This window comes from Bubalus kerabau, chromosome X, assembly GCF_029407905.1.
Source record: "Bubalus kerabau isolate K-KA32 ecotype Philippines breed swamp buffalo chromosome X, PCC_UOA_SB_1v2, whole genome shotgun sequence".
Classification (NCBI taxonomy): Eukaryota; Metazoa; Chordata; class Mammalia; order Artiodactyla; family Bovidae; genus Bubalus; species Bubalus kerabau.
In genome coordinates, this window is record NC_073647.1 from 67,405,012 (window position 1) to 67,413,881 (window position 8,870).

The 8,870-nt window shown below is 38.7% G+C and overlaps 1 non-coding gene across 1 annotated transcript; it reads left to right on the plus strand.

Annotated features, from left to right (window-relative positions):
* Positions 1-7,942: 7,942 nt before the first annotated feature.
* Positions 7,943-8,049, plus strand: LOC129640535 (U6 spliceosomal RNA). Its single transcript, XR_008708891.1, has one exon. It is a non-coding gene; the product is annotated as a U6 spliceosomal RNA (small nuclear RNA).
* Positions 8,050-8,870: the final 821 nt, after the last annotated feature.

Below are 8,870 nucleotides of genomic sequence, written 5' to 3' on the forward strand. Positions count from 1 at the left end.
GGGTTGAAGGGCATTGGCCGAATTTATAGGCCCTGCTTTCCCTGACGTCACAGACACTGTCCTTATCTGATTGGATGCAATGCAGGGAGGCGTGTTACTATGGCAGCCCATGTCACGTGACACTGGACGTCCCACTTCCCAACTCCTGATGCGCCCCTCGCCCACGTTTAACCCCTAGTCAGCGAAACTTCCCTGGTGGCTCTGACGGTAAAATGTCTGTCTACAATGCGGGAGACCTGGGTTTGATCCCTGGGTAGGGAAGATTCCATGGCGAAGGAAATGACAACCCACTCCAGTACTCTTGCCTAGAAAATTCCATGGATGGAGGAGCTTGGTGTCCATGTGGTCACAAAGAGGTGGACACAACTGAGCGACTTCACTTTCACTTTCAGCCAAACCCAGTGAAATTCACCTAAGTTGAAAAATGAAATAATCAGTTAGAGCTTCATGAGAGAGTATGACATACCTCCATAACTCAAGCTCTTTCAGGCATCAGAGTGACTCATGTCACTTGATGTACATTTTACTCTAACACCGACTCTTCTCCAGACTGATCTACAGTGGCATGAGCAAAAGGTCCTGGTTTCCTCAGCAGAGTGCTCCTGAAAATCATAGGAATTAAATGTACAGCTATTATCTCCAAAATTTATCAAAACCAATGATCAGTATGAAGAGAATGACAAAATCCCATTCTCCAAATACAGAACACAAACAGAAATAGGAATACTTATACATACACACTAAAAATATTTAACATTTTGCAAATTATAAATTCTTTTCTTAAATATTATTTAGGTCCCCCAAATACCACACATACTAGAATTGATTAATTATTTATAGTGGTTATTTCTCAAAAAATGATCACTCTTTTTGCTGAAAAGCCACTAGGGTGAGAGAAAACAAATTAAAAAAGAGAGAAATAAAACACCTAGAAATAAACGTACCTAAGGTAGTGAAAGACCTGTACTTAGAAAAAATAAGACCCTGATCAAAGAAAGTGAAGATAATACAAACAGAGGGAAAGGTTTACCTTGTTTATGGATTGGAAAAATTGATATTGTTAAAATAAACATGCTATCCAAGGCAATCCACATACTCAATGCAATTGCTATGAACATACCAGGGCATTTCCCACAAAACTAGAACAGACAATTTTACATTTTGTATAGAAAATGAAAGATCCTGAATCGCCAAAACCATCTTAAGGAAGAAGATCAGAACTGGAGGAATCAGGTTCCCTGACTTTGAACTATATCAGAAAACTACATTAATCCAATCAGTATAGTATTGGCACAAAAACAGATATGTGGAACCGAAGAGAGAGCCCAGAAATAAACCTATGTGCTTATGGTCAATTAATCTATAATAAAAAAGACAAGAATATACAGTGGAGAGAAGACAATCTCTTCCCTAAGTGGTGCTGGCATAACTGGATAGCTACATGCAATAAAGTAAAATTAGAACATTCTCTAACAGCATATACAAAAATAAACTCAAAATGAACTAAAGACCTAAATAAAATACATATATTATGTAGGAAGTAATTTTAAGAAACAATCCATTAGATATTTTAATGAGCTGTGTTGCTTTCATATTTGTAAATTCAGAAATTAAATGAACATATCAGTCATTAAAAAAAAACATTAAAAATACAAAACAATTGGGTTTTAAAGAGATAACTGGGACCTCAAAGGTCTCTGATACACAAGAAATGTAGGACAGAGAAGGGAAAAGCAGTTTGATGTTGAAGACTGGAAGGGGGAGTAACACTAGTAATTATTCACTTCAGTTGATGATTGAGGAAATAAAAGAGCCTAGTGGGCTGTCACCTTGCAATGTTGTGGTTCACTGTAAAGGCAAAATAAGGGAAATGGCTTCACGGCTGAGTTAACAATTTGCAAGTCTCAACTCACGGATGATGGTGTTGATAGGATAGGCATACCCCATTCAGAAACCTTTTCAACATTACCATTGTTTCTGGATTCACTTATAAAGAGGACCCCAACACAGCATAGAAGTTAAGTGCAACAAAAATTCAGGGAAAAAAAACCCACTTCACACTCCCTAGAATCAGAAGTTTCTACCCTAACTCATTCAGATGATCTAATGTCATTTTTTTCCAGCCCTTATTCTCTTGTTTTTGAAGTGGAAAACCTTCATGGTTTTCAGCTTAACATCCTAGGGATGGTGAGGGCATTCATCAGAGAAGCTAAAAAGTTCATGTTGACTCCATGTCAGCCAAGGAGGGACTCAAACTGGTAGCCACAGTCACCGAGCCACCCTACAGCGAGGTTATCCTAACTAAACCAATAATGGTCTTCCTGAGGTGTTCGGGTCTGGTGACAGTAGTGTAAGAAGTATGATTATTTACCTATTGTTCATTTTATAAAACTAATTAAGATCATTTAAATATTATATAAGTATTAGAAAATGGCCAAATAGTAAAGAATCCACTTGCAATGCAGGAGACTCAGGTCCAATCCCTGGGTCCGGAAGATCCCCTGGAGGAGGAAATGGAATCCCACTCCAGTGTTCTTGCCTGGAAAATTCCATGGACAGAAGAGCGAGGCAGGTTACAGTCCATGGAGTCACAAAGAGTCAGACATGACTGAACGACTAATACTTTGAACACTTTCAAGTATTCTAGATCTCCTGTACAAAATGCTAGTGATTGGGTCAATTAAACACATTCATTTATTGTCTCATACTTGTGGAGGCTCTAAGTCCAAATCAAGGTTTCATCTGAGTTGGATCTTATGCAAGGTGTGAATGCATAAGGGGCCTCCATTCCTGGCCATTTTCCTTGGCTTGTAAATAGCTGAAATCTCCCTATACCTCCCCACATTTTCTTCCCTATATGTATGTATCTATGTCTGATTTTCCCTTGTTTAGTTCAGTTCAGTTCATTTCAGTTGCTCAGTCATGTCCGACTCTTTGCGACCCCATGAACCACAGCATGCCAGGCCTCCCTGTCCGTCACCAACTCCCGGAGTCCACCCAAACCCATATCCATTGTGTCGGTGATGCCATCCAACCATCTCATCCTCTGTCATCCCCTTCTCCTCCTGCCCTCAATCTTTCCCAGCATCAGGGTCTTTTCCAGTGAGTCAGCTCTCCGCATCAGGTGGCCCAAGTATTGGACTTTCAGCTTCAACATCAATCCCTCCAATGAACACCCAGGACTGATCTCCTTTAGGATGGACTGGTTGGATCTCCTTGCAGTCCAAGGGACTCTCAAGAGTCTTCTCCAACACCACAGTTCAAAATCATCAATTCTTCAGCGCTCAGCTTTCTTTATAGTCCATCTCTCACATCCATACATGACTACTGGAAAAACCATAGCCTTGACTAGACGGACGTTTGTTAGCAAAGTAATGTCTCTGCTTTTTGATATGCTATCTAGGTTGATCATAACTTTTCTTCCAAGGTGCAAGCGTCTTTTAATTTCATTGCTGCAATCACCATCTGCAGTGATTTTGGAGCCCAGAAAAATAAAGTCAGCCACTGTTTCCACTGTTTCCCCATCTATATGCCATGAAGTGATGGGACCAGATGCCATGATCTTAGTTTCCTGAATGTTGAGCTTTAAGCCAACTTTTTCACTTTCCTCTTTCACTTTCATCAAGAGGCTCTTCCCTTTTCATATGGATATAACTCATTTGGATTAAGACCTATTCTAGTGAACAAATTTTAACTTGATTAATTGGTAAATACTCTATCTCCAAATATGATCACATATGAGTGTTTATGGCATAGATACATTAATTTTAGAGGCATAAAATCAACCCATAGGAGATATGCATTTTGAACTAATTGTGGGCATATCTCTTGCTTCTTCCATCTTATTAAGAGAACACTGGTGACCACTTATGAGAAACAAGGTAGCCCCACCACAGTCCTTTTCACAATTCTGTGAATGTTCAGTAATTTTATTTTAGTATTTTATGTCTTCTTCCCTCTGTGAGGGAGAAGATAGTCTGTCATTCTCAATTATTACTAAGTATTCTTTACACCTACAGTTGTAATTGCTTCCTATTGTATAGGATATAAGAGCCCATAAAGTACACCACTCTCAGCCAAACATTGAGATAAAATCCTGATAATCCATGAAATCAAACTTTTCCTGAGCACTTCAGGAAAGGGACAGGGCTCTACAGGACAGAAAAAAACAGAAGACTTTCTTTAAACTGGCAGAACCTCATGAGATAAAGAAAAAGAATTGAGGTCCTCATTTCACGCCAGTCAGAATGGCTGCTACCCAAAAGTCTACAAGCAATAAATGACGAGAGGGTATGGAGAAAAGGGAACCCTCTTACACTGTTGGTGGGATGCAAACTAGTACAGCCACTATGGAGAACAGTGTGGATATTCCTTAAAAAACTGGAAATAGAACTGCCATATGACCCAGCAATCCCACTGCTGGGCATACACACCGAGGAAAACAGAATTGAAAGAGACATGTGTACCCCAATGTTCATCGCAGCACTGTTTATAACAGCCAGGACATGGAAGCAACCTAGATGTCCATCAGCAGAGGAATAGATAAGAAAGCTGTAGTACATATACACAATGAAATATTACTCAGACATTAAAAAGAATGCATTTGAATCAGTTCTAATGAGGTGGATGAAACTGGAGCTGATTATACAGAGTGAAGTAAGGCAGAAAGAAAAACACCAATACAGTATACTAACGCATATATATGGAATTTAGAAAGATGGTAATGATAACCCCGTATGCGAGACAGTAAAAGAAACACAGATGTATAGAACAGTCTTTTGGACTCTGTGGGAGAGGGCAAGGGGTGGGATGGTATGGGAGAATGGCATTGAAACATGTAAATTATCATATGTGAAACAGATCGCCAGTCCAGGTTTGATGCATGATACAGGGTGCTCGGGGCTGGTGCACTGGGATGACCCAGAGGCATGGGATGGGGAGGGAGGTGGGAGGGGGGTTCAGGATGGGGAACACATGTACACCCATGGCATATTCAAGTCAATGTATGGCAAAACCAATACAATATTGTAAAGTAAAATAAATAAATAAGTAAAACTGAAAAAAAAAAGAAGAATTGAGGTCCTGGGGCAAGATACTAGAGATCGCCTCCCTTAGTAGTACAGGTATGAAGTGGACAGTACCTATTCCAAAACGGGCAATGAAGGTCTGTATTTTTCGGTCCAATATGGAAGAATTCTGATGGGTTATACCTCCAGGGATCTCTTTGGTCAATGCAGTAAATATTTAGGATAAATGAGCCTCATTGTCAAGAATATTATTTACTATTTTGTGTAAAATTAGAGAAATCTTATGAGAGAATTTTTTAAAAAGAATATGATTCCCAAGGAGGCCAGGCAAATCTTCCACCAAAGCAATGTTAAGAAAATATCTCTAGGTGGGACCTTGAGATGATCGTAGACAACCTGAATATAATTTTGGAAATGAAAAGCTCATTTCAGAGCCATTGCATTTTTGAAAAGGGAACTCTAGACCCATAGGAAAGAGACAGTATTTCACAGAATTATTTCATTGCTATTGTGCTCATTGTTGTTGCTTTCAATATCCCCGTGTTTACCCATATGACATACGAATGTTTTTCCAAGCAATTCCTGTCCATTGCTATTATGTGTGAATTCCTGTAAGAAATCTAACCCACTCATATTTTTATTGGGCTAGGTGTGTTTTACATTAGGTGAATCCAATAATCAAATACAGGCATTAGGAAACCAGTTTTACAACTGCACCATGCAGGCCATGAAGACAGAAGTGCATGGGCGACTGACACTTGATACCTAGGAAGGAGGGAGGGACAATGGGGTTCAATGTTGAAGACCAAGAGGGGAAATGAGCATATATAGTTGTTCACTTCAGAGGGTGATTGAAGAACTCAGCCACCTAATGAATAATCATGATCTAATGGTGTTGGCTATTGCAAATACAAGTTAGGACAAGAGTTTTCTGCTTAAATAACAAACTATAAGTTTAAACCCTAGGGAGACAGTTCAAATTTTTTTCAACATAATCTGTATGATAGAATTTATTGTAAAACATAAACAAGAGCTGAAACTCATTCAGGTCAAGCTACTGCAGAAATAACTGCAGTATTCCTCTATACAGAGGCATTGTGAAATTCATCAATCTTTGAGAAGTGAAGATAAGCAGAAATCATATAGCGTGGTGGGCCTGATGCTTGAGCAGGTATTTTGTCAGGCACCTGAGGGAAGTTTGTTTTAAGTAGGAGTAATATATAAGGTTACTGTGCTTGTGGAAGTAAATAGCCTGGCTTGTGTAATATATCCGTCTGAAAAATCAGAGTCCTTTACCATATTCTGGTAGGTGAAGGGCATCACCCAGAGCCACATGGCTACTGAATTAGAACTGACACCAGGATCCAGGTGATTCCCTGAATCTCACTTCAGTGTCTGATCCATTAGGCATGGTTTTGCCTTTGAGTGATTATATCAGAGGATAACAGAAACCATGCTTCTTTTGATGAACCTGCTTGATAGGAAATATCTCAGTTTAAAAGAATAACCTTCAATGATCTCAAATCTCCATTTGGAAATTAATTCAAGTGGGGAGCATATAATGAAGTGTTTCCCTTAACCATTCTCCAATATCATGCAAGGACAGCTTCTTATGCTTTTCCTTTTCCCTTAATGTTTTCCTCAAAACTACCCAATTTATGACTCTGTGGAAATTCACTTTTCACAATTAAGAAAGATGGATTACAACTAAAATGCCAGGTGTTGGAGGACCCAAAAAGAAGAGAACCTTGAGGAATATGAGAAAACTCTGTGTCCCTAAGTCAGAAAAATTAGACATTCAGACCAGGTCTGTCTGAGTTCCTTTCACCAAGAAATCTGTACGTACATTCTCCTTGCTGTCTACCTGTGTGTTTCTTTGTCTGTATACATGGCCCTACAAGTGGGAGAGGATGTCTATAATTGTTAGAAATTTCACTCCACTTCAGTGTGAAAGCTGTGGCATGCAACATAGGATTCCACTAAATAGTAGGTGTCCTCTCCTAGTGGTAAGTAAAGAGCAAACCAATCCAAAGACAATCATCATAATATAGTGAACAAAACACTTATTTCTATGGCCATACCCTGTGTATGGCACCCAAAAACATCTCAAGAAGCTTATCTTTTATTTCAGTGGCTATTGGATTCAGGAATATTGCTCATCCCTGAGTATTCCTTCCAATGAGAGGTCCTATCTGTTTCCCCCTCTTCTTGAGCTGATGAAGCCTGTGATTATTTTGCACAAAGAATAAAATATAGTGGAAATTATGCCAATTACAGGACTATTTTTTCAGAAGGAATGTCCTTCTGCCTTGCTGTTTGAGGCCATAGGGCTAAAATGGAAAAAGGTCGTTTTATCTTGCTGGACCTCCCCACAAGAAAAGAGGCCCCTTTCAGCACCAGGTATGTGTGTGAAGGTTGCCTGGAACTTTGCAGTGTAGCTTAGACATATGGTGATTACCACTGAGTGATCTTAGGATGGTTTAGATTTTTAAGGGATATTTACATTTCACATTTGGAAATTGCTTGTGTAAAAAAATTTAAAATCCTCCCATTATAAATTGTAATATACAAAGTTATTTTAAACACTATTTTAAATACTCAGATGTGCTTGAAGCGTGGCTCAAATCAATAGACAGCTGACACACACACATAATTCTAAATGATTGACTATATCCGTAGTGAAAAACTGGACTTTTTTTCTCATAAGAAAGCAAGGACCAAGGAAAATTCTAATTTTTGTCTTTAGCTATGGGTGAGGAATAAAATGTTGCCTAAAGAATTTGTAACCAAAAGAATGCCCTGGTGTAGCTTTGGTATTTTAATTAATACTATTAGCATGGCCCAAGTAATTTCTGTTTGCAAACTCATATATATGGAAAATGCAAATCTAATTGTGTCTAGAGGAACTTAACCCTTTGCTCACTTTGGCAGCACATATACTAAAATTGGAACAATACAGAGAAAATTAGCATGGCCCCTGTGCAAGGATGACACACAAATTTGTGAAGCATTCCACATTTGTAAGACTGAACCAGGAAGAAATTGAAATTATGAACAACCCCAATACAAGCACTGAAATTGAAGCTGTGATCAGAAACCTCCCAAAAAACAAAAGCCCAGGACCAGATGGCCTCACAGGAGAATTCTATCAAACATTTAGAGAAGAGATAGTGCCTATCCTTCTAAAGCTCTTTCAAAACATTGCAGAAGAAAGAACACTTCCAAACTGATTTTACGAGACCCCATCACCATGATACCAAAACCAGACAAAGACAACACAAGAAAAGAAAGCTACAGGCCAATATCACTGATGAACATAGATGCAAAAATCTTCAACAAAATTTTAGCAAACAGAATTCAGCAACACATCAACAAGCTCATACACCATGATCAAGTTGGGTTTATTCCAGGGATGCAAGGATTCTTCAATATATGCAAATCAATCGTTGTGAAACTCCATATTAACAAATTGAAAGATAAAAACCATATGATTATCTCAATAGATGCATAAAAAGCCTTTGACAAAATTCAGTACCCATTTATGATTAAAACTCTTCAAAAAATGGGCATAGAAGGAACCTACCACAACATAGTAAAGGCCATATATGATAACCCTACAGCAAACATTATCCTCAATGGTGAAAAACTGAAAGCATTCCCCCTAAGATCAGGAACAAGACAAGGGTGTCCACTTTCACCACTATTATTCAACATAGTCCTGGAAGTCCTAGCTACAGGAATCAGAGAAGAAAAAATAATAAAAGGAACCCAGATTGGAAAAGAAGATGTAAAGCTCTCACTGTTTTGCAGATGACATGATACTGTACATAGAAACCCTAACAA